General features: G+C 48.6%; 1 protein-coding gene across 2 annotated transcripts in view; it reads right to left on the reverse strand.

The window, feature by feature from the left end:
* Positions 1-26,614, reverse strand: part of Hivep3 (HIVEP zinc finger 3) — a 156,026-nt gene that overhangs the window by 93,333 nt on the left and 36,079 nt on the right. For both annotated transcript variants that reach the window (XM_071617752.1, XM_071617753.1), the window contains exon 2: positions 1,269-1,462. The gene's annotated coding sequence lies outside the window, so the exon portion shown is untranslated. The remainder of the gene's footprint in view (positions 1-1,268; positions 1,463-26,614) is intronic.

Raw genomic sequence — 26,614 nt, forward strand, 5'->3', positions numbered from 1 at the left:
AGAGGAGCACCTGCACCAATAAATACTGTACAAACTGTCAGAGCTGGGATTTGAACTTGGAGAGAGGCTGTACTATCAAGCACCAAAATGGGGCTCAAATGCCCAATTCTTCCTAGGGATCCAGGGGATGCTTGCTCTCTACCTCTGTGGGAGAACTCTGATCAAGGCCTGGGTCTGCTGGGTCCAGGTGTGCTGCAGAGAGTGGGCAGAAGCCCAGGTCCTGGTCCTACTCCACAGTCCACGCAGCCACAGAGATGCCACCTCTGAGGCACCTGAGGCCCCGGCCCCTATGCCTAGTGAGAAGATTTCTGCTCTCAAGGGACAGGATGAGTCACTGTTCACAGCCAGTCAGGTTGGGAAATTCCCCTTGGACCACACAGCTATGCCCACAGACCCAAGCATAGGCCAGGAGGGACATCTCCAGAGCCTCTGGAAGAATCTCCAAGTTTCCAACTTTAGCTACACGAGAATCCAAAGGCAGATTCTTGCAGCCCAAGCCCCTGAAGTCTGAGGGCATGGGTGTCTGGGGGATTCACTCTGCCCTCTTTTCTTCTTTTTTTAAAAAATTAGTTCCCCAGGTAATTCTAATGCATTCCACACCAAACACCCAAGGACTTGATCCTGACCCCAAAAGCTTTTTAATACCGTACACCTAACCAGAATCACAGCCTGACCACACCACCTATCTGAGGCACTAAATATATATTTAACTATATATATTCCCAGGCCAATCCAATTTAGATCTTTGGAGCTGGGGCCCAGGTACTGGAATTTCTGGAACTCTCCATGTGATGTTGACACATGGCTAGGATTGAGGACCACTACTAATGACCTTCCAATTCTTCCAACAGTGGGGTCTGGGGAGCTGATCTCCTGCCTTCAGGGGATACTGACCTCCTCTGACTGGGCAGTGGGTGGGTGGGGGAGGGCAGGAGAGGAAGAGGCTCTGGAAAGCAGGTGTTGGACAGAGGCATGGGCAGGCCTGGATCCATGAGAGGCTTTGTTGTGTCCAGGCAAAGGATGAAGGCTGTTGAACTGGGGGCAACAGGACAGCAGTTTGGGGAGACAACATGGGGAAGTGGCAGGATTGGCACCTGAGGGCTCACCCTCTTGAACAAGCAGTTCTGAGAGCTCCCAGAGCTCCCCAGAGGCACAAGGGAGGCAATGATAATCACAGCAGTAACAAACATTTTAAGAAGAATGAAAGCAAGCTCATGCTTCATCAAAATGGCGCCCAGCAAGCACCTCCAGGCATTGCTGTCTCCTACCTGTGCTGAAGGCACCACTTCCGGTGACCAAAACTAAAACGCTGTTCTCTTTGGAAACCAGCATTCATGTCCACGTTGCTGCGGCCTCCTCTTACACACCACTCTGCCCTCTGGAGGGGAGAGCTTGCCTGGCCAGGATCTCTTGAGGCTGCTCCATGAACTACTTCCAGGCTGCTGGGTTTGTGTCTCGAATCCTGCAGGAGGTGGTTGAAAGCCATGGTCAAAGAGTTTTCTTGGTCAACTTCTTTAGACACAGAACAATTTCTGCCTGGTACCAGGAGACCCAAGTCCCCAACTCCTCCCAAGCTGCTCTTCTTGGTGCAGGGCCTGACCCCCCGTGTTTGGTGTAGTGGCTCTGGAACCCGCCATGTGCTACCTGTACCCAATACTCAATTTCTCTGAGCCTTATTCTTTGCCTTTATTTTGGGTGGGAAACTTCACAAGTTTCAGTCCCCCTGGTGTTCAGTTCTGCATACACCCCAGGATCATGCTGTTTAGGTTCTGTTCTAGGGCACAGTAGATCTTCAAATGGGGAGATTATCTAAGCCTGAGCTAAGCAGGAAAGCCCTTTAAAAGAAGAGTCTTTTCTGACTAGTTAAGAAGAGAAAACCAGAGAGATTAGAATCATTAGGATTCAATGTGCCCTTGCTGATTTGAAGATAAAGGGGCCATAGAGGAATGACCTGGAAGCAGCTTCTGGAAGCGGAGTGCAACCACCCCACCAACAACCAGCAGCCGCAGTACCTCAGTCCTACAACCACAGGGAACTGAGTTATGCCAACAACAGGAATGAGCTTGGAAATGCAGAATCTTCTCCAGAACCTCCAGATGAGACCTTAGCCCATGGAGACCTCCGTGTCAGCCCTGAGCAGAATCCAGCCCTTCTGTAAAGACTCCTGACCTAGAAACTGAGCCAATGAATGCATCTGGTGGGAAGCCACTAAATTAGAGGTAATTTGTTACACAGCAAGAGAACACTAACCTGGCCCATGAAACTGACTCAAATTTGGGCATGGGTGAGGATTAGCTATAATCATGGATGCAAGAGCACATTGTATTCCTCGAGTCACCAAACAAAACAGAATGATCAGGACCAGCAGAAGCCTGGGTCAGGGAAGGAGCTCAATGATTACTGAATAAATAAGCCTAGGCGTGAGCATCAGATTTCAATAATCAACCTGGCAGGCTATTTTAAGGACCAAGTGAGAAAATACAGAGGAACGTGCTTCCTAAAGCTGGAATTGTTTTAGTCAACTGTGGCATGGCATGTCCCCTCTGTGCTGTGCTCTTTGGGCTCTGCTCACTGTGTCTGCTCTAGGCAGTGTGGCATGATGGCTGGAATGTGGTTTCTAGGGCCAGGATACCTGGGTTCAAGTCCCAATCCTTCTACATACGACCTCTCCAACTTTGGTAAGTTGCTGTGCCTGAAAAGGAGGCTAAGACCAACAGGTGCCTCCCAGGGTTTTAATGACCTCACGTAAATGACCCAGAACAATGCCTGGCACTTGAGACACCCTGCACAATTGCCATGCGCTTTGTCCCAGAGTGGAACTCAACCCTCTGGGCCTGGAGTAACCTGCACACAGGCCTGGGACATTGCATTAACCTAGTCTTCAAATAGTTAGTGCTTGGCAACCACTTTTCACTATTGATTTCTACAGGATATACAGGTCACCCAAGTCCCTCTGCTGTCCCCTCCCCTCCATACCTGCCCCTACCAAATCCAGGCAGTCCTGCCCCAGGCCCAAAGGTAGCAGGGTGCCACCTCACAGGGGTGAGGCTGGACTTGCTTCCTGGCTCCCATCTATCGTTTCCCGAGTCTGGCAGCCCCTCACCCAAACTTCACAACTCCATGGTTTTCCATCATTTCCGAGTCTGACCTTATGCCCTCTAATAGGTTGCAATTATTAATAAAATGTTCTATTTCTCCCACTGATTTCTCAGAACACACTGTTCCACAAACAATCCACAATTTCCTACCTCTGAGTCTTTTGCTCAGGCAATTTCTTCTTCCCAGAATGTACTCCCTTCCCCCACAACCATGTCTACCTGACCAAATCGTGCCCATCCTCCCTCACATGGTTCAACCAGCTCCCACAAAACGGGACGTGAGTCCTGCCTTCCAGCACACCCAAAGCACATTTGTTGTGGCTCTCTTAAGGTAAATAACGGCGTTCAGTATGCGCAGAGACAACCTGGAAGCCCTTTTAGCTCAGGCAGGGGCAGTGTGACTCTATCCCCAACCCCTAACAGGTGTTTTACACACAGCAACTGTATGGCGTCTCTTTAGACCCCAATGCAGCACATTTAACAGATGTGCATTCAGTGCCTAAGCTGGTTCAGGTGGGTGGTAGGTACCAAAGATAAAAGATAGCCTCGGGTTAGTCCCTTAAGGGGATCATGGTGAAGCAGTTGATTCTGATGGTGTCTGAATGTGTGAAATAGGGAGAGAGATGGAAAGAGAGAGGGAAGGAGGATATTTCAAACAGAGAACCCTCAAGTGGCTGGAATATTGGAGAAATTGCCTGATGTCCCAGTGGCTGGAGGGAAGGGTGGCCACAGCTGCTGAGGGAGGAGTCAGCAGGGGCCAGAGCCCAAGGTTTACTGGAGGAGGAGCCAGACTTGGTCTTACCCGGGGAGTGAGGTCATGGGATCATTTTAACCAATGAGGTCATGTGGTGGGGATGAGGGGGTGTGTCTCTGGAGGGGGTGGGATGGGATGGAAGCTGGGAGACTTCTTTCTGCGGGAGCCCTGGGAATGAGGCCAGCATCACTGTTCACTGACAGCACTGGTCCCCTTCTTAGCAACCGGTCAGAGAGCTGCCCAGCCATACCAGTATCCAGGCTACCTGCAAATGCCATACACATGTGAGGTTCTAGATGGCCAACTAAGTCCATCCATCTACCTCGTCTCCCCCAAACACAACTGACATAAAAAGAGAAATATGAAAATCAGAAGAGATCTGTAGTAGCACCAGCTGGCCAGGAAGCCTGAGGAGTGGGAGTGTCATCGGAGCCACGCTGGCCTCACCTGGGTGGCCTGGGCAGGGAGACACACTCAGAGGAAAGGGACTGAAATCCAAGCATATAAGAATGCTCTAGGCTTCCAAAGAGACCCATGTGGAGAGGGGGAAGTCATGGGGAACTGAGAATTCCTCCCTGCACCCTTTGTGACCTTCAGTTACGTGGCTTTACTATTCTGGGAGCCGCTGGCCATGCAGATGGCTTGTCTGTTCATTACAGAAATTCCTGAAGGCTCTACCCACTCTTCATCAACATTCTGTGTCCAGAAATTCTTTGAATCCCTTGCCTCAAACTCCTCGCCTCTCTGGTTCCCCTCCTCTTGGACTACGGTGCTCCAGGCCTTACACAGCCTCCTCGGGCTCCCACACCCGCATCTTCATCTAAAGGAAACCTCCAGTCCTTGGTGCAGACACCTTGCCTCCCCCATCCACATGTGCCTGGGCTCTGTGGAGGTGGCAATCTCCCTCCTAGGCAAGTGGCGAACTCAGCCTGGATACTATCAGGAGAGCTGTCGTCCAACAATCCCTACAAAAGATGTTGAGAACCAGGTAACGTCGGACTGATTCCGCCTCACTGATGGCTAGAGCACTACAGGGCCAAGATGTCAGATCTTGAGGGAAAAGGGTTAAAGCCCTGAGATCCATGAGTCAGCCAGGTCTCAAAGTGAAAGAGAGAAGGGCTAAAATAGGATGCCACCCACTTACCTATTCTCAAAGAAATTACTCGAGGAATTACTCCAACAAAATAAAAACTATACCAGAATAAGTCATCCGAGAAAGGGCAAGAAGGCCTACCCAAGAAACAGGGATGATAAAAGCAGAACAAGTACAGCTATATCTACACAGACGTCCTTAATGCTGGGTTCATCTTATTGGGAATTAGATACCATTGAATTCTTAACATGAATAGAGAAATATCTTTAACTTAAGGACAACCATTTCTAGAAGAAAAATAAAATACAGACCTTTTAAGCCACTGTATGTGTGAGAGAAGGGAGGAACAAAGAAAATCCAATTAATTTAGCAAGAGTTAGGGAAGGAAAAATTAAACAGGAGAAAAAAAGTACAATAAGTTAGAGACATAAGATGACAATAGTAAGACCAAACATATTAATCAATTTAATAACATGAATAAATTCAATTATCTTATTGGGTAAAAAAAAAAGAAATCTAGCCATATGCTAGATTTGTAAGTAATAAACATAAAACAAATTGATGAAGGAAGGTTGAAATCAAAGAAATGGAAAAAAATACTTAACCGGCAAAATGGTAACAAAAAGAATGTAGGGAAGTCAATGTGAGTCTCAGACAAAATGCAAAAATATTAAATAAAGTGGGACACTTTATATTGCTCAAGGGCCTACAGGAAGACACAAAATCATGAAACTTTACTCAGTCTGAGCAACAGGACCACAAAATAGATGAAACAATACATTCTTAAAACCACAAGGAATAAAGGTAGAAAATAAAGACGGCTTTAGGGATTATGAATCAGTTTTGATGGGACAAGTTGCCTCCAAAGAAGAATAGGGAAGATCTGAAGATGTGATTAGTAGGTTTAACTTCCTACACATTCCAGAAACAGATAAAATTCCTTTCCCTCAAATGCCCCATATCACACTGCAAGAAAGTCTCCTATCTAAAGTGTCTAAATTGTACAGATCCCGGCTGTAGTTCTCAATGAATTAATATCTGAAGTGAACAAATAGCGGAACACAAAAATTTAAAAAAGTAACTTTGCATGTGCCAATTTTAAACTGCTTTTCTAAATAACTTTTGAGTCAAAGAGGACCAGAAAACAAACAAACAAACAAAAAACTGTGTGTGTGTGTGTGTGTGTGTGTGTGTGTGTGTGTGTTAGTTACTGGGGATTCAACCCAGAGGCACTTTGAGTTATATCCCCATCCCTTTTATTTTAATTATATTTTGAGACAGGATCTTGCTAAGTTGCAGAGGTTGGCCTCAAACTTGTAATCCTCCCACCTCAGCCTCCTGAGTCACTGGGGTTACAGCCATGCCCCACCAAGTCCCATTGAGAGCCCTACTTTTTGAAATCTATGATATGTAATCAAAACTGCACTGAGGAACATATAAACCTTAAATTAGTTTATGACAAAAGAAGAAAGACTAAAACTAAATGAATTAAGAAGTTTACCTAAGAAGCTGAAAAAGAATCATATAAATGAAAATAGCCTAGAAGAAATACATGAATAAAGTTGAAAACAAAGGTAAACGAATGGGAATGACAGCAGCCACAGCAACAGAAACAAAGATCAGACTGGTCCTCGGAAAAGAACAGCACGGGCAAACTGTTGGCAAATCTGACTAGCAGTAAAGGGCAAATCACAAGAAGCACTGAGGAAGGCAACGCGAACATATATATGAAACTATTTTAAGAGAACTGGAATATAACGTGATGTCCATGACTTTGAAAATTGATGATATCAAGAAAACTATAAAACCAAAGGAGAGGAAAAAACGTTACAACTATAGAAGAAAGAGGCTACCAAAGAGGGGATTTCAAATCAGCAAAGCAAAGAACTAGAACAACTGCTGTCTACTCAGTGGACACCTACTAAGTGGCTGCTGTGTGCCAGGCACTGTTCCGACATTGAGGGTTCAGCAGTGGGCAAACAGAGGTCATTGCCCTTACAGAGCTGAATGTCCAGCCAGGAGAGAAGCACAGTAAAACAGGTAAAATAAATGGCAAGGCACAAGGTGGTAAGTGCCACGAAGAAAATCAGACAGCAAAATGGAATTCCGAGTGAGGGAGGGTGGGCGGAGGAGGGGGTCCATGCACCATGCACACAAGGGCATTTATGTGGATTAAAAGTATAAGCGATATCCAAGAAACTCCGTGAGAAAGGCCAGCACCATGAGAATGCTTGCATAGTGTAATATTAGGAAATGACCTAAGGATTTAAGGACCTAAGCCTGAACTGGACCCCAGCGCTATTAAAAGAAAGATGAATATATTTGAATAGGTAAAGCTATAACAAAAGACCATGTAACAAAAGATCCCCTCGATGGTTAAAAAGCAAATGACAGACGGGGTAAAAATATTTGGAGTTTTCTGAATTCTTAAGAGTAGGTTAAATTCCTAAAATTCTAGAAATATAAGGACTTAACCCTCTATTACTCATTCCATCAAAGTAACTCTTTGTCAGACGTATTTCTTGTGTGTGTGTGGTGGCATGCTGGATAATAAAATTGGTATTGCGATATTTTGCAACACATATAAAAAAGGATCAATATACATAATATATAATAAGTACCAACAAAACAGTAAGACATATAGCCAATAAAATGGAGAGAGAAAATGAAAGATCATTATTGAAGGAATAAAAATGTCTAATAAAGATATGAACATTTGCAGGTCTCATTAATCATTAAAGGCATATATTAAAAGTCAGTATTATTTTTTTCCCAACTGGTTAGCAAAGAGGAAAATGATTGACACTTTCACAGGTTGGAGAGGCCTGGCCAAAAAACATTGCCGGTATGGTGGAGATTAGGAGAACATTTTTACATATCTACCAAAATTTACAGTTTCACAAGTACACACCACACACCAACCTAAACAAGCATCCACACAAATGCACATGTGATTGCTACAGCAGTATTTTTAACAGTAATGACAGAAATGGCCCCAATGTCCATCGGCAGGAATTTGGCTTAATAAGTTATGATAAGTCCACTTAGTGAGTAGTCGTGGGACACTAGTTTTCTTAATGGAAGATACACATATATTCCTATTGATAATAAAAATTAATTGTGACTTTTCCTCCGTGTATTCCCATTTTTCACATGAGTGTTAGAGAGGCTCAGAGCCCTGGCCAGGTGGTGAGTCTCAGTCCGTCTGATCCTGTACTCTGTGGCTGCACACACTTCCTCTCAGTGGGATGGCTAAGGTCCAATCTCTCTCTCTCTCTCACACACACACACACATATCTCCACACAAGGGAATGCTGGAAATGTCCTGGAGGATAAATACCCAGTTGTCACCTTGCCCTAGGGTGGGACTGCGGCATGGGTGAGATTTAGAAGATGTGTTTTCTTTTGTATACATTTCTATTTTGCTACTTAAAAACAAACAAAAACCCAGCCAATATACAAGTTTCACTTTTACTATTTAAAGCTGGGAAGCTGAGGTAGGAGGATCGTGAGTTCAAAGCCAGCCTCAGCAACAGTGAGGCATGCTAAGCAACATAGTAAGACCCTGTCTCTAAATAAAATATTTTTTAAAAAGGGCTGGGGATGTGGCTCAGTGGTTGAGTGCCTTTGAGTTCAATCCCCAGTACCCCTCCAAAGAAAAAATGATCACAAATTCAGAATGGTGGTTGTCCAGGCCTGGCAGGGGGAGTGAGGAGGGATGGGTTAGTTGCTGGTTTCTCTTTTGCAAGATGAGAAGAGCTCCAGAGAGGGATGGTGGAGATGTTTGCACAAGTTTATGAACATACTTAATCTCATGGAACTGTAAGCTTAAAAATTGGTGAAGATGGTGAATTTGATGTTACAAGTATTTTACTATAATAAAAAAAAATTTAAAGATCTTCTGTTTAGAAAACAGTTGAACAGGGAAGGGCTAGTGAGAGAAGAGGGTAGGGTCCAGTCAGGACAAGAAGGACCAGGGTCAGCTCCTCTGCAGTCCCCACCTAAAGCCCGATGGAGAAGGCCTGTGCTCTCCACTTCCCACCCTCCCATAGAACCAAAGCCTCGCAGCATGGTCTCTGCTGGTGAGTGGAGGGAGACCCATTTCCCGGAGCCCTGAGCACTGGGCTTGGCCTCACTGCAGCTGATAAATGGTGAAGGACGACCCCAGATGTCTGGCAGGGGCCAGCTGCAGTGGGTCACAACATGGTTGGTTTCCAAGAGCTGGAGAGGGGCCGGGATGCTCTGGGCCGTGTGCTGGGCTTTAGACCATGAGCCCAGAGAGGTGGGGAAGGCTGGCTCTGAGGACCCAGCTGCCCTCCTGACTTCTGGTGGCCCCTCCATTCTGAATGAGACATCTGCAGACAGAGCCAGCACACAGGAAAGCTGGATTTGCTCTGCCTGGGACAGGGAATCGTGGGATGAAGGTTTCTATTTTCACGCTTCTTCCTGCTGTTGTGGACTGTGGATCAATATGAAAATATAAAAAGTCAAGACACAGGGACACACATAGCAGAGTCACATGGAATCATCCTACTGGTCATGCCACTGAAGATTGGGAGGGGAAACAGAAAGAATTATTGATGTGCCTCATTTGTCCAATGCCCCAGAAATAGCCTGGGACACCCCTGAGAGTCAGCCCTGACATCATCTGCAGAAATTAGGTCTAGACCCTGGGTTCATCCATTAATAGCTGGTGACCTCAGCTGAATTACTTAACCTCTCTGAGCCTCACTTGTTTCATGAGTCAGAAGTGAAGCACCTCATTTCTACCTGGGTTTGTCACGAGGATCAGATGCAACAAAGCATGTGTGAGATTGGCACAGGCCCAGAATACAAGAGGTGCTCAATAAATGCCAGTGCCCTTTCGTGGATTAGGGTAGGAGAACTTCCAAATCTCCTTCCCACAGTCCATTTCTCCTCCTCTGGTTCCATTTTGGGGTTGGGTCGGCTCTTCAAGGTTCCCACCTTCTTCCCTCTGGTCAGGGTCACAGCTGTCCCTTTCCTGGGCTCTTGGCCTTTGCTTCAGAAGCCTGTGCTGTAGTCTGAGAATTCGGTCACATGCATCTGGCCACCCAGAGGCCATTTAGGACCTTCTTGGTCCCTGGTGGAGTTCTTCAGAGAGGCTTCTCACCCACATGGTGGCTGACTTGTGGATCCTGGAGGTGTCCCCACAAGAATGAGCAGAGCGCCACAACAGAACAAGCTCCGAGTCACTGAAAAGGCCAAGGCGTGCCTGCAGAGCGACCCAGGGGCGGCCCTCGGGAGAGGCAGGGGAAACAGGATGGCGATGCACTTCCATTTGCATTGAGAACAGAAAAAGAGGAAGTTGGAGCCCAAGTGACTGCAGTGATAGGCAGGAAAACCCATTCCACAAACTGGGCATTGGGACCAGCAGGGGAAAGATGGCTGCTCTCCAAGCTGAGCAGGGCAAGGCAGGGAAGGTGCTGGTGGTGTGAGGTGGGCACAGCCTCAGAGTCTAGGAGACAGGGGGGCAGGGGACATGCCAGAGCTGCACCTGGAGGCCCAGGTGCTCAGAGAGAAGGTGGGGGGTCATTTCTTGCCACACCAGGCCATGCCTCTAGGGGGCCCTCTCTCAGTGAAACTGAGTACTCACCACAAGGGCACAGAGGACAGCTTCTCCCCTCCCTGGGTACAACAGAAAGCCCACTGGATGGTCTACATCCAGCCCACATCCAGCTGGCAGCGAGTGACTTCCATAAGACATTCACCAGCACAGTGCAGGACCCCAGGGTGTGGAGGTGATGGAAGCCTTGCCCCTGTCCCAGGGTCTCGTAGCTCTGGTAGGAATATGGACAAGAACCTTTCCCCAAGGAGCCCCCCACCTGAGCTGCTTCCCCATGAAGACTTCTGACATCTTCCCGGTTTGTGGAGGCTAAAGCCAAGAGCAGGGATGGAACCCAGCACTGTTTAGTGCCTGCCATGTGCCAACACTGTCCTTAGGGTGTCAACATCATATTAATCCTGCAAGCAGGCTCCTCATCACCATCTGACAGCTGAGAAAACTGAGGCCGTGAACAGAGAGGGCTGTGGACAGCCTTCCATGGCAGAGTCCAACACTTTGTGTTACCTAAAACTGGATGCCACTGAGTGGCCTGGGGAAGTCATTGAACACCTTGGACTCAGTTTCCTCACCTCTAAAATGGGAGCAATAGCACCCCCCCACCCCCGCCGCCAGTGTAAGAAGTAACTAATGCAGAGCTGACTTTCCAGAAACTTCTCTCTCTTGCTCTTCAGTTATTTCTGGTCTTTTAGTTTTACTTATACCTATAAGGATTTTGTCTTCTAAAATAAGGTGTCAGATCCCATTACGAGAACACTGCAACCTATTCGCAGGGAGGAAAAGAAAAGAAAAGGTTCCTGGAGGTTCAGAGATAGTAGTGAATACAAAGAAAAGAAAAGCAAGTTGAGATCTGGGGAGACCCCAGCCACGGGACCTCAACCACTGGGCCGCAGTTGGGATGTGCTAGTAAATGCCTGCTGAGAAGATTGCAAAATAGGGTGTGTGTTTTTGGAGGGGGAATTGCTTTCTGTGCCCACAACAGCTGCCCTCATTGCTCAGAGGGGAAGCCTGGGGACATGGGCCCTTTGGAATCCCTGCCCAGCTTCTGGCTCAAAATCCAACCTGCCCCACTCTTGCCAGTTACCCGCCTTTCCCCAACCCCACCACCACCGATTCAAAGTTTCACCAGACACAAAGGCCACGCCAAAGGAAACTGCTGGCTCCAGAGCCCGCTCAGCCCACTGAGGCTCTGTCTTTTTTTGGCCTTGTGGCTGCATGAGTGGGGACCTTTTTCCATAGAAAGTTTCCATTGCATCAGTTATTTACATTCTTACCACCTATATGTGGGCCCTGGTTTCGAATCAGTGAACCAGAGCAGGCCTCATGGGGCCCATCACAACTTACAGGGAGTGAGGGGGCCTGTCACCATGGCCAAAGGACCCACGGCCCTGGGGCAGCCCTCAGAGCCAGCATTTAGGGTCACGGGCTCCTGGGTCAGAACCCACGCTTCTGCTTCCAGCTGTGCAACCACAGGCAGGTAATTTGCCACGATCTCGGAACCTCCAGGAAGCACCTACCTGGCTGGAGGGGGACGACTCCATCAGACCATCCACACAAGGCACTTAGGAAGGCGCCTGCCCAAACCTCCCCATGGGTCAAGGAATGTGTTCTTCTACCAGCCTGGCTCAGATCCCCATGGCCACCCCCTCACCGGGACCGACGCACAGCAGGGTCTGAACTCTCCTCCCAGCTCACCCTCTTTATAGCTAGACTCCTGACACCCGCTGTCACTCTCCCCAAATCCTCCAGTGGTTCCCCTGGAGAGTAGCATCTCCAGGCGGGATCTCCTTCCTGAGCCCGCAGGGCTGCCTCTGGCTTCCACAGTCCTCTGAAAAACCCCTCCTTGCCAAACCACCAGGCTCAGTGTTCACATGCCTCTGATGGTTCTCTCTGCCAGAAGTGTTTTTCTCCATTTTACTTCGAACAAGTCCAACCCATATCAGCCCACGTGAGCCCAGCTCACATGCCACCTCCTCCACGGAGCCCTCCAACCCCCACCCCTCTGGCCAGCTGTGACCTCTCAGAACATTTTTTCTCTTTATAAAGGTGTTTCCCTCCTCCCTGCGTGAGGAACACAATCCACCCAAATGCCAGTTGGCACCACAGACAAAACACACAGTCCTTGAGGATTGGGATGTGTGTGATTCATCTCTGTCACTCACAGAGTCTCAAATACAACTGGTGGCAATGAGTGAGTGAGTGAATGAACACAGAGTTCTCTCATTTTACTACCCCTGGGTGGTAAGGGAAGATGAGTGTGGGCACGTGGGTAAAGATGAGTCAACAGCCCAGTGCCATCTACACACTCTTCTTGGCGCTTCCTGAAGGACCTGGTAGACTGGGGTGACAGCCAGGACGCCAAGGGGCTCCCAGGCTCATCCCCACCCAGCTCCATGGCTGAGCCCCACAGCCTAGGGCCCAGGAGGCCTGTCCAGCCTCACCCTCTGAATCTCCGCATGGGGGCCCTGGTATCACCTGAGCAGCTGTGGGGAGAGCAGGAGCCATGGCTGACCTCCAGCGCCTCCTGGACCCCCAGTCCAGGTGTCACCAGGTTCCCTGAGACTCTCCAGCCTGTCAGCTCCTAGCCACTCTCCTGCTATCACCTTGGCCAAGGCTTCAGCACCTCCTGTCTGCCCGACCCCCTGGTCTCACCACATGACACCCTTCTTCCCTGGTCTACCCACCAGGCTGCCTAGAGGGGTACTTCTTCTTGGCAGCTCTGATTAGGCCATGGTGCTCCTTGGCCACCTTGATGATTGTGGCAGCTTCTCCCTTTCGAATGCCCCCAATCGTCCATCCAGAGCTCTGCCTTACAGTACTGGGCTAGCTGCCCTTCTGCAGACAGTGCGGCCTTCAGGGCTAGAACATGCTGTCCCGTCGACGTCTCCAGTGCCAAGCTCGGTGCTTGGCATGCCCCAGGTGCGATGAAAGCGTGCTGAGTGGATGAGTAACCAGGCACACTCACCCTGCCCCTGGCTGGCCTTCCAGGGTGTGGCCCCGACATCACCATGCCCAGGTCTTCACTTACCAGGACCAAGCAACAGGGCAATCTGCTGACCAGCAGGTACGCTGTCTACCTGGACTGGAGGGTTTTCCCAGGGAAACGGCCACCCCTCTGTCTGCGCTGAAGGTTTCTGAGCCCCAGTGGCCTGAAGTCAGCGGGGCAGACAGTTGCCTTGTGTTGGCTCTGAGGCCTGGGAACACAACTCAGATGGGCCGAGGCTTAGGGGAGGTTCCAGATGCAGGGGAAGGAATCTGAGGGCTGTTTCCCCTCTGGCCCACTCTGCACAACACCTGCCAGGTGTTTCCTTCCCCGCTGCCCACCCTGCTCACCCCCTCCCCAGACTGTGCCCCCCACCTTCCAATCTTTTTATCCTTCCCCGGGTCCAGCCTTGCCTAGTTCCCTATTTTTTGTTCTTAAAGTAGCTAAACTTAGAGGACTATGAGACTGTGGGGTCTGAGGGGTCAGGGTAGGTGGGCGGGACATGGGTGTGGCTGCAGCACCCTCATGAATTGACGTGTGTCCAGAACTGCCACATTCCCAGCAGTCCTCAGGAAGCCCATCTCTTAAGGACTCCTTCTGTTCTAGCTCCCCGTCAAGTGGCTGATTACCAGCCAGAATAATTCTTCCCAGTAAAAGAAAAACAAACAGAGAACCACATGTTCTTTGCTCTTCCTGAAAGCCAGGATGAATCTCTAACTTCAGGAATTTAAGTGAGATCCCTTTTTGATCCTTGAAGGAATGTCCCCACTTGGTAGCAATTTCTATATCCATACATACCCAGAGGTTTCAAATGCACTTGCATATTTGTTCTGATTTTTATTTTAACTACTGGGTGAGATGGATCTCGATCACTCTCCTACTACAGATAATGTGAGGCTCTGGGATTGAGGGATGGTCCCAAGTCCCCCAGCTGATGTGAGATAGAAGCAGAACTGGCTCCAAGGTCCTACACTCAGCTGCCCAGGTGCTCTCTGACAGACAGGCAAAGTACTTCAATAAAACAACAGCTCTCACCTCTCTATATTTTCCCACAAACTCTTGCCATGATGTACAAGTACACAAGGCAAGTTTATTTCTAGAAGGCAGGTGTCTTGCAGGCTCAATATTCTAAAGAGTAGACAACACCCAGAGCTAGACTTGGTCTGGACAGTGGAGCCTTTATTTCTGAAGCTTTCACGCCTTCTGCCATCACGGCCTCTAGACCTTTGAGCTCGTTCCAGGGCAACAGTAGCTCTCCTGCAACACAGGGCGAGGCCTCAGTCCTCCTGGTTTCCCAGGCCCTGCCCAGGTCCAGGCATATGAGAAGTGCTCAGCACAGCAAGCAGACAAAGGCTTCTGGGCATCCCAGGTGACACCTGCCACCGTTGGGAGAGGAGTTACTGGTCCTGGCCTGCATCTCCAGGAGAGAAGAGTAACTATGATAGCAGCACTTCCCTGGAGAGTAGTGTCTTCCACGGGCTTTTATGGCAGCCATGATTACCTCCAGCCTGAGGAGGAGGAAGGAGGCAGGGACTTGCCAAGACCAGCTTTACCAAGTGCCGGGGACAGGACCAAACCCCATGCAGCCTGTGTGCAAGTCCAGACACCTGGGAGCATGTGCTGCAGAGTGTGGCCCCTGTGCATGTGGGACACAACCAACAGGCATGCAAAGTGTCAGAGGAAGAAGTGACTTAGAAGGGACAGAATGGGAGCCTTGAGGAATGGGAGGGCCTATGGAATGGGAGGCAGACAGGGGGAGTGAGGTGGCATCTGGCTGAGGGGCTATATCTGCACAGTGCACCTGCAGGAGACCCCGCTCAGGGCTCTACAGCTGCTTGCTCACAGAGGGGACAATCATTTTCCTACTTTCCAGCCTGGACAGTGGAAACCTGTGCCCAAGAGTGGAGAAGCAGGCCAAGAAGAGACCCTGAGAATACCCGACAGCCTGTGCACAATGAGCCTCTGCTCTGGGGAACTGGAGGATACTTTTCCCATGACAGTCTTGGCCTCCCTGTGGTGAGGCTGCTGTAACAAATTAACCACACCAAATACACTGAAACAACACAAATGTATCATCTGAGCTTGGAAGTCCAAAACGGGTCTCACCAGACTGAAACCAAGGTGTCTGCAGGGCTGTGTTTTTTCTCTCTAGAGGTCCCAGAGGTGAGTCTGTTTGCTCCAATTCCCAGCTTTTAGAAGCTGCCCCATTCCTTCCTTGGCTGGTGGCCCCCTCAAAGCCATCCATGGCCAGTTGAGTCTTTCTCACTTTGCATCACCCCGATGCTAAGTCATCTGCCTCTATCTACCATGTATGAATGATCACACAGCACCCCATAAATTTGTACAATTATAACAGTACCTAAGTGTATGTATGTGTGTGTGTGTGTGTGTGTGTATGTATGTATGTGGGTATGTATGAATATATTTATATTTTAAAGTTCCTTATGATTACATTAAGTCTACATGGATAATCCAGGGCAATCCCTATTTCAAGGCAAGCTGATCTTCAGCCTTGACTCCATTTGCTACCTTAATTCCCCTTTGCCACATAATCTAACATAATCACAGGTTCTGGGAATTAGGATGTGGACGTCTTTGCGTGGGGGGGGTGGGGCATTCCTCTGCTACTATCTTTCATGCAACATCTCAGGAGGAACGCAGCCCAGGATGAGGGTGAGGGGGGTACTCACACCTACTGCAGTGGGAGCAGTCGCTTCCCAGCTGCCCGCTTAGCACACATCACCCTTGAAAACCTCAGCGTGTTTCCACACTGAGCCGGGCACAGGCCGCTCCCACAGTGACTGCAGGAGCAGAGCCAGAAATAACGCCACTGAGATGGAAAACATCCCCTGCCCATTACTCCACTCACTCTCCCACCACGAAGGGAGGCTCCTGCGGGGCCTAGGTTGGAGGCCCTTCCAGGGTTGGCTGAGGATAGAGGGAGCAGTTGTTCTACAGTCTGGCTCTGGGCAGGGACACAGGTGTGCTGGGCTGCTCCGGGGGATCTGAATGTGGGCCTGGCCAGGCACCCTCACCTTCTCGCTATGGGGGGGGGAGCTTAGAGTCTCCCCTCCCCAGCCTCAATGCCCCTGAGCCACAGGTCCCGACCAGCTCCCAACCACTCCTTCTCTAGCTTTTTGCCGCCAGATGCTGGGATCTGCTGGACATGCAGCTCTTAAGCTCGGAGCCCATGATACTCTCATCTTGACCCTGGGCTCTGGGATGTGGCTGGGCTCTTTTCCCAGTCCTGCTTCTGTCCTGTGTGCCTGCCCGCCTCCTCTGCTTCCCGCCCTGGGAATCCCATCTGGGAAGCTCAGTGCAAACCCTTCTGCCTCCAAAACTCCTTTCCCTAAGGGTTTTTCAGAGAACAAGGTTCACCCACTGAGGGGCTGAACAACTTAATGAATCAGCTATGTCGCGGCCTCACCATCCATCTCACTCACGCATATGACATTGTGTCTCGATGGCCTGGGAATCTCCCCCATGACCGTCCAGTTTCTCACGTCTTCTGTCCTATTCTACAAAGGAAAACAGGAAGGAACGTGCCTTCCCCGTGCTGGCACCACACGGAGCGTGCCGTTCACATGGGCTCATTCAACCCTTTCCTCTCCTCAACTCTTATCATCCCCATTTTATAGAGAAGCAACTGAGGTTCAGGGAAGGGAAACAACTTGCCCAAGGTCACACAGCCAGAACAGACTAGACCTGTGTGTGCCTGTCTCCAAAGCCTGAGGCTGCAGTCCGTGTCACACCAGGGGTGGGGGGAGGAGACACACGGACGATCCATTCTAAATGCTACAATGAAATGTTTCCAATTTATCTCCTAAAAACCCAAGCCTTTCGAGATGTCTCCAATTTTGTCTCTTTGTTATATTATGGGATTTCAGTGTGAGATTTTTTATTTGAGTTAAAAATAAATGTTGGAGGATCAAGGAGAGGTTCCACTATTTAAAACATTTACAGATCCCAGACTGTGGCCAACCCTTGCCTTGCAAGACCAAGGCTCAGAAATGGAAGAGATCTGCTCATAGGCATGACCTTCCCAGCTGAAGCCAGAGAGCTCCGCCCGTACCTCCTACCTACTCCTGGAGGGAGAATTCATTGTATGCTCCATTTGGCTCTTTGCACTGCTTGGCTTAGAATTTAGAATCCAATGTGGTGTGTGTCCTTGTTCCTGCTCTCACAGTGCCACACAGTTGGTGGCCCAAGAGTGCACACGCTCAGTCTCCATGTCCTTGTCCAGACAGGAAGACATGTGTACAGGGCAGCAGGTTCATCTGGGTGGATGAACTTGAGAAGACACAAACAAACCTGCTCTGATCCGAGCCATGAGCGATGACATTGGGATCACAGATCACAGTGCTGGGCCCTGAGCTGCTGCTCCAAGGAGAGAGAAAGAGCCCTATATTTAGAATCAAAAGGCTCTGAGGCAGAGTCCCACTTCTGATCCTTACCACTTTGCGGCCTTGAATCACCTACCTAGCTTCTTTGAGTCTTCCTCAGGGGGAGAAAATTATGACCCATGAGGAGCTGGTATGAGGTGAAATGAGACAAGCAACGTGGAAATGCTGGAGGCATAGGAATCCTCTAAGCTGCAGAGTCCAGGGCTCCACCCTATGCCACTGTCTGATTCCAGAGCTGTGAGGAAGGGCCCAGGAATCTGTATTTCCCACCCCTGCCAGAACTCTACGGCAAGTAGTCAATGGACCACACTTCCAGAAATCCATCTAGAAAGCACTCAGTGTGTGTTTGTTAGATCGCTGGATCTGTGAACATCTGCTGAGCTGCACATGGCTGCAGGGAGACATAGGCTGGAGGAAATAAGTAATTTTCTCCAAATACATTTCCTGTGAAGTCCAAATGATGGGAACTGGGTTGGGGCTTCTAGGACGAGGAGGAGGATGAATGACAGCTCCCTTCTCCAAGAAGCTGTTCCCTCTACCCAGGGAGAGACCTGGCTGAAGGGCCACACCCAGTGGCTCAGGGTCAAACCAGGAGGGATGCTCCAGGGAGGCAGTCCCCTGGGAATGTGTTCCAGAGCCTGTTCTCTTCAGCATCTTCATGAAGACAGGAAAGAAAGAACTGAAAATATGCTCATTAAATCTGCATCTGGCACCCGATTTGGCAGGGTTGCCAAAATTCTGTAAGACTAGAATTAAATTAGCAAATTGGAAGTAAAATGATTTTAAGCAGGCATGATGGAATTCATCAGGGCCAGGTGGAAGCGAGTGGGGGAAGGGGACTAGGAAAGCCACATCCCTTGGCCGTGAATGGGAAAGAAACAAAGCAGTGAGCAGAAAGGACCCACGTGATTAAGATTCACCCTGAGGACGGGGTGGTGACCAAGAGGGCCCCAGACTGCAAGGTGGCAAGAGGCTCCTTCTAGGGGGCAAGAGACGTGGCTGGACAACACCCAACAAAGGATGGCAGCCTTTTCTTTACAATAGAGCCAAGAAGAAAGGACCCAGGGGGCTGCCTGGGAATGAGACAGGGCAGGTCCTCTACATTGACAGGTCCACGGGACCCTCACTGGGTGATGACAGCCTGGGGGAGGCTGGCACTGTTAAAATCACCACTGCATGTTTATTGAGTCTGGGAAAAGCACTGGGATGGACATGGTGGGGGAAGGGAGTGGCACAGATGATATGGAGGAAAGAAGAGGAGGCAAGCAGAAATTGGGCACTGCCTAAGTGCCAGGCACTGCATTAGACAGTTGTCAAGTCCCATCTCCTCTAATCCTCACAGTAATCCTAACAGCTGAGATTTTTCTTCCCTCTTTTTCTTGAGCTTTCTTTTTTGTTTCCTTTGTTTAAAATGTGTGTGTGTGTGTGTGTGTGTGTGTGTGTGCGTGTGTGTATTTTAAATACATAAAGCAGACAAGCCCTCCTCCACCCTCTCAAATTCTACTTCCACTCCTGGTTCACCGGGTGTTTCCATAGCATGGAAGTGCATCTACATGTGCACACACGCCTTTAACTCTTGGACTTTTTCTGCATGCACATGGTATGAAACTGAACATATCACACAGAAACCCTCTTCCAGTTCAGAAAAATTTTATTAATACCATGTCGGGCCCCGTAGGTTCCCTTCTTTATTTTCAAATGGCCACAAAGGATCCCACATGCACGTATACCACAAATAGTTTCAGCCCTGACACTGCTGGCCGTGGAGGGCATTCCAATTTGCCACAAGCCATGCTACAAGGGAATGCCCTCGTACATATCCATCTTTGTGTGCATGTTTTTCTATAGCTGGAAACTGCTGGATTAAAGCAGGAATGTGCGCTTACAATTTTCATCAATACCAATTTAGACTCTCAGGTGTCTTTGGCCCTTGTCAGCACGAGATCTTCTCTATTTTTTTTTTTTTTAACATTTTTGGCACTCACAGGCAAAATACTCTATTTTAATTTACAATCTCTTGTGTTCCAGCAGTGAAAGCATTTGTCATATGTTTATGGGTCATTTTTACTTCTTTGAACTACCTGTTCCTATTTTTTGCACACTTAAATTTTTTTGACTTTTTTTAAGTTAGTCCATGGAATTCTTTTCATGAATGATAACAGACACGTCGCTTTCTATGTGCCAAGTGCTGTTCTAGGCTCCCCACCAACATCACACCACTGAACCAAAGCCCTGAGAGGCAGCAACAGCAATCCATGTCTATAGCCAAGGAAATGGAGGCTCAAAGACTTGCAGTCACTTGTCTGAAGTCACACGCAGTAGGATGAAGGGCAGGCCTGAGTCTGAAGGACTAGCTGAACCAACCCCTTCATCCTCAAAGCAGTTGTTTCTGAAGCCTTCCCAGCCCCACCCCCACTAACTCATCTAATTTATAGAGAAAAGAAAACTCTCCCTTACAACTTCCTTCTTTCATGAAATGGAATTGACCACCCCCATACACACACCTCTTGCTAGGACACCGACATGCTCAGGGTGAGGAGCTACAAGAGTGAGGAGCAGGGTTTGGAGCGGGCAGGATTTGGAAGGGGCTGAGAACCAGGGAGAGGGAGGCTGAGGTGGAGGCCCACTGGGAAGGGCTTTCAAGAGCAGGCCAGACAGTTGACAGGACGCTTCCTGCCAAAGGTTGGGACCAGAGAGTGGGGTGACAATGGGCCTAGCATGAACTCATCATCCAAAGGGTGTTCTCGTCGGGGCGTTTCCATTAGCCAGCATGCTGGTTGGTGAAGAGGGCCACCCGTAGGTGGCACAAACCCCCCTGTGGGTACACGGTGCTGGGGGACCCTGTGTGCAAAGCCACACTCCACAGAGGGCTTTTCAGTCTTTAGAGGAGCTTTTAAGTGAGGTTCTTTTTGAGCTCCTAAAACACCAGTGTCACATGTAGGTTTCTGGGTGGCAGACCTGCCACTAATTTGTCACATGAGCCCCTATCCTCATCATGATGAATGCATGCAAGTCAGTACTTCTGCCTTCCTGGAGCACCACACATAGTGAAGGGGGAAGGATCATTTGCATGCCATTTGCCACTTTTCTTCTGAGAAAAAAAGAAATTAAGTTAACAAAATAGAAAAAAAAAGTGAGAAACTGACAAGCTGAAGCTAACAGGCAGAAACAAGTTTTAGTTACTGTGCATTCACTTTATTCTTTTTAGCTTTGACCTCAAATAACTTTAGTGTTTCCCAAAATGCTTTGCTACTTACAAAGTAGGTAGCCCAGCTACTTACACTTATATGTGTAGGTACACATATATATTCTCTGATCAATCAATCTTGGAAAATCGCACACAATACCACTTCTACAGACATATTCACAATGCTCACACACTGTTTTGCAGATTTCTGATGCATGTTTGCATATTAAAGGCTCTGAGAAATCCTGCAGCATAAAGACCTTTAAACTTCCACAAAGACACTTGGCTATAAGACTTTTATTTTCTCTTCATAACACATCTTTTCATCCACTTGCATTCTACCTAAGAAATGCTGCATTTTTTATTTTTATTTCACAAGGTCAGAGCTTACTTAAAATAAGAGCTCACTTTGGAATGGATATCCTACTCTTTCAAACTCTCCATGCCTAAATGCTGTAAATCGACCCATGCTGATGGTAAGCTGCATACCTGAGCATCTTTAGCCTCTCCTGCATTTCAGGGAGACACCAATGCCCACATACCAAGATGAGGATATGCAGAGTGGCCATCAGCCCTCCAGAAACCATGGGGGACCTGGTTGCCCAGACAGGCTAAGCTGTGTGGCTCAGCAGTCACCGGGTGAGCCTGGACCAATCACTTTCTTTGGGTTCAGTGGTTTTCAGCCGGAGGACCCCCAGAATCACTTGTTTTGTGAATGGGGAAATCAGGCCTCAAATATCAGAATCTTTTGGCCTCTGGTCTCTTTCCTTCATTCCCTGAAACACCCGTCTCTGGGCCTAAAGGTTTTCTATCATACAGAGAAACCAGATTACCTGTAAAGACCTCTTCAGCTCTCTCTGTTCTCACTACCTTTTCCCTCCTCCTTCCTCGGTACAATTCACAGTCACATCATGTAGCTCTACAAATAAAACTAGGTTTCCATCTGCCTGTTACAAGAGTAAATGAAAATGATTCAGTGAACTTTCACCAAATGTACATGGCACACTTCAGGTAGCCTAAAACAGAGGGCTGCCTGGTACACTTGAACTTCACCTGGGGGAATTTCCCCCAGGCATCTCAACATTCCTCCACCACTGGTTTCTCATTTTGCTCTTTCTCACACAGCTACTCTAGGTGGCACACTTGGGGTGACTCGCAGAGATTCCATTACTTCATGACCCTGTATGGCTTTCCTAAGTAACCCCGAGGAAGCCAGGCAGTAGGAGTGTATGAGGATCCATTCATTCATGTTTAAATAAACTTTTCATTCTGGAGTAAGTTTAGATTGGCCTAAAAGTTGCACAGATAGAACAGAGACCCGGTGTATCCTCCACCCAGGTTCCTTCAAAGTTAACATCTTATGTAAAAAGGGAATATCTGTCAAGACAAAGAAATTAACATTGATACATGAATAGTGACTGAACTACAGACTTTATTTCTATTTTATGCTTTTCTGCTGATGCCCGTTTTCTGACCCAGGAGACAACCCAGGGTACCACAAGGTTATTTAGTAGTCATGTCTCCTTAGCCTCTGGGTTAGTGTTGTCTTTAAGAAATATGCACCCTCTCCACCCTTCTCGAATGCACGCAGGGTGGCATGTCCGTTACTGTGTGGGTCCCAGCTGCCCTGTAGGGAGAAACAGTGTCTGACGGGCAGCAAGTCTGCACTTTGGGTCTACTCTGCCCCTGACTTGTGAGAGGATCCCATGTATGTGGTTGTCACTCCACATACATGGCTCTCAGATTCCTCACCCACAATGTGGCAATGATACCTTCTACCTCATTAGAGGGCTGAATGAGATGGCCTACGTGCACAGGCATTTGCAGATTTAAGGCTCTATCCAGTTGCTAATTTTTTATTATTATTATTATTATTATTATTATTATTATTATTATTAATGTTATTGTAACAATTATCATTAGGCAGACTCTGTCCTATTTCCAAAACAGGACAACCTGGTCTGAGCTGTCTGGCTGAGCTGACTATTTTAGCTCCAAATGAGACATTTCTGTAGATCTCCATGTACCCACAGAGAAAGAGAATCCTCCCCGAATTTGTCTGTTCAGTTCTACGTTCCTTCATGGCTACGCTGATCAGAGGCCTGACCACCTGACCATCCTACACAGAAGAGGTCTGGGAAGGCCCCACCGCTGGCATTCTCTGACTTTCTCTATTTTTCTCCATGGCCCTTACCCTGTTTGACATGCTATATCTTCCCATGTTCCTTTGTTCATAGCTGCCTCCTTCTCGCTGCTGGTTTATAAGCCATGCGAGCACAGGGTGTCATCTGCTTTGAACACTACTGCACCCCAGTGCCTAGAACAATACCTGACCCTTCTCGGGTGCTCACATGATTGATTGAGTGGCTGCAGTTTGACTCTGCAACCTCTTGCCTCCATCCTGGGAACTAGAACACAACTCTCCCTCCAAAACATACTGTTGAACTTAAATAAGAGGCAAGCTATTCAGGAAGCAGGTGGCTCAGAGCCTTTTGGGTTTTCTTTAAGGAAAAAGAAAGAGTCATGTTTTTGTTGTTGTTGTTGTTTAATTCAATTCAATTCCATTAATGTCCCTTCTCCCGCCTCCTCTCTCATGAGTGGCAATGCCAATTAGAAACCACAGTCTCTTTCTTGTCCAGAGCCTGTCTGCTGGCCTCGCCACAATCAATTCCAACAGAGTCCAGGCTAGGAAGATCTGGTCAACTCCCTATACCCAGCCAGCCCACTTCGTTATTGGATTCACTTAGCACCTGCACATCAAAGGCCCACAACTTCTCAAAGCAGGAAGAAACCCAGGGGATCACACAGGCTGGCCTGCAGATGAGGACACTGAAGTTCAGTGCAGGCTCAAGGGAATTGGCAAATAACACACAGCAACTTTGTGGCAGTCCCACAAAGAAGCCAGGACTCCCAGCTCTGCACCCTGCCCAAATTCTCCCAGGGGCTGGAACCACTTAACCCGGGCCCATCTTCCACCAAGCAGGGAGGTGGGTGGTGTGTGTGCTTATGACCTAGAGCTCCAATCTGACAATCTACCTACACCTGACAATCCCTAAGAACTTGAACTTGGGCAGCGAGGGGTCAAGATGACTCTCCTAAAGCAGCAACATGTAAGAGAGCAGAGCTCAGAGCCAGACAGTAGAGTCATGAGGTGGAACTGGTTCACAGCCAGTACTCCATATCATCATCTCACTTAACACTCCCAGTACCCTCCAGTGACGGTGTTATAACCACATTTAAGTAAGGAAAAAGAAATACAGAGAATTTTTAAAATGCAGCAAATCTGCATAGTAAGTAAGCATCAGAGTGAGTTCTACCTAGTAAGGAAGCCTTGTTCTCTCTGCTGACCACTCTGTCAGAGGCTCAAAAACAGCACCCAGATAGGGTGGGGTCCTCAAAACAACAAAATCTTTGTCTGACAAGTAACTCAAAAGATCCCATCCTAGAGGTGAACAAACAGACTAGAGAAGAAACACATCTTGCCGGTGGCCCTGGGACCAGTGGGCGGTTGGATCTGCTGGAGTCTGAGTTCTCAAGGAGGCAGACTTGCTCCCAGTGCTTACCCAGAGATAAGCGCAGGGAGGACTCAACCCGCCGCTGAAGAAACTAATGAAAGACAGTGGAAGGTGAGGAGTGCCACTTCCAAGGCTCCCTCAAGCCAGGAATTTATCCCCAGCAGCCTCGTTCATTGACTTCAGGGCCAGGAGACCAGGCTGACATAGGTGAGCACAAGCCCAGCAATGCCCTCCAAACTTCCCATCCCCCTCCCAAGCCCACAGAACGGTCAGAGGCATGGCAGATGATGCTGGCCTGGGTCCCCAATCAGCTCAGCTCTGCCATGGAGAGGCTGAGGAAGATGGCCGAGCTGGCTAGTCTTTGGCACTAGGACTAGTGATTATGACATGAAATGATTATGACAGCCTCAAAAGGTGGCTGTTCAGAGCCAATTGGTCCATCTCCTGGACCCCTTCAGTAGCAACCAGCTCACAAATGCAAGTTTTATTATTATCATTCACTTTACATAAGAACAACGGAAACTTTCTGGTTTGCTGTTTTACCTACTCTGTGCTGGGCACAAGTATCTAATACAACATCTACCATTGGTGGCTTCCTGTTATCCAACCTGCAGGGTAGTATAAGCATTCCCACCTTAAAGACAGGGGAGCTGAGGTGCAGGAGAGGGAAAGCAACTTGGCCAAGGTCCCTGGCTAGAGAGCAGGAGATGCAAAGCAGGTCTGTGAAACTCCATTGTTCATGCTGCTACCACGTGGCCACCATGAGCCTGGGACAAGAGCTAAGTTTGGATGGAAATAGAAGGCAGTCGGGAAGGCCCGTCTGATTTTCTCGGCATCCACCTCTCTGGGCTTCTCAGACCCAGTGGAACATCTAGCACCAGGACATTGCTGCATGTGCCCGGATGCCATCTCTAGAAACTCTGAATCAGATAGTGGGGGGGTGGAACTTGGAGCACTACTGTTAAAAGCCCTTAGGTGACAGTGATTGGCATCTCTGATTAAGAAGCCCCCCACTATCAAAGCTCAGGATCACTTTCTCACATTTATTCCCTCTCCTAGAAGATTCTAAAATGTTTCTTAGGAAAGTTTTTCATTGGTTTACAAAAGAACATCATGCCTCAGAACCCTGGAACCTCCCAACTCCAGGATCCTCCGCAAAACAGAAGCTGATCATCCACAAAGGTGGTATGAAGGTTTGTTTTTATTAAACATGACAATTATTCCCAACAGTTGGATGTGGATATAAAGGACTTTGGAACCCAAAGTCCTGGGTTTGAGCCCTTGCATGGTGCTTCATGAGCTGTGCAACCTTAGGCTAACCAACTCAACTGCAATAGTTATTAAAAGCCTACTCTGTACTCAGGTCCCTGGGCTGGGAAACTGGGGTGACAGAATGAATGAGAACGTCACAGTCTGAACCAATGGTTACCAGGTACCACTTTATGGCAGGCTCTTGACAAGCATGTTCTTACTTCTTCCTGCCAAGAGCCTCAGGCAGTGGGCTCTCCTGCAGCTCAGGTTTGCAGAGGAGGAAGCAGGGATCCAGGGCAGTGAAGTGGCCTGGGTGAGCCTGCAGCAGTGTGTGGCAGTGTCTGAGCTCTCTCTGCCCCATCCCCCACCACCACCACACACACACACTTGGCAGATCAGTCCACAGAGTGAAGGGGATAATAGGAGAGAGTGCACTGCAGCCGATCAAGAACCGCACAGATGCATGACATCATGGTTATTAATAATGGAAGCAGTACAACCGATTCACCATCCCTCCAGATGGACCACCTGAGCTGTCTCGAACCTCGTGCAAACGGCATGGGATTCTGTAAGGGCAGAGTAGGGAGAGGCCCTGGGAGTCCAACCCTCTTCTCAGTACCAGGCTGCGGGGTAGACCAAAAAGACAGGATGGTGCTCAGAGACAGCAAGGGCAGCTCCCAAAGCCCAGGATGCACAGAGACTGGCCTCAGTGATTGATCCAGGACAATAATTAGATCCCAGATCAAACA

Source organism: Marmota flaviventris, chromosome 10, assembly GCF_047511675.1.
Source record: "Marmota flaviventris isolate mMarFla1 chromosome 10, mMarFla1.hap1, whole genome shotgun sequence".
In the NCBI taxonomy this organism is placed as follows: Eukaryota; Metazoa; Chordata; class Mammalia; order Rodentia; family Sciuridae; genus Marmota; species Marmota flaviventris.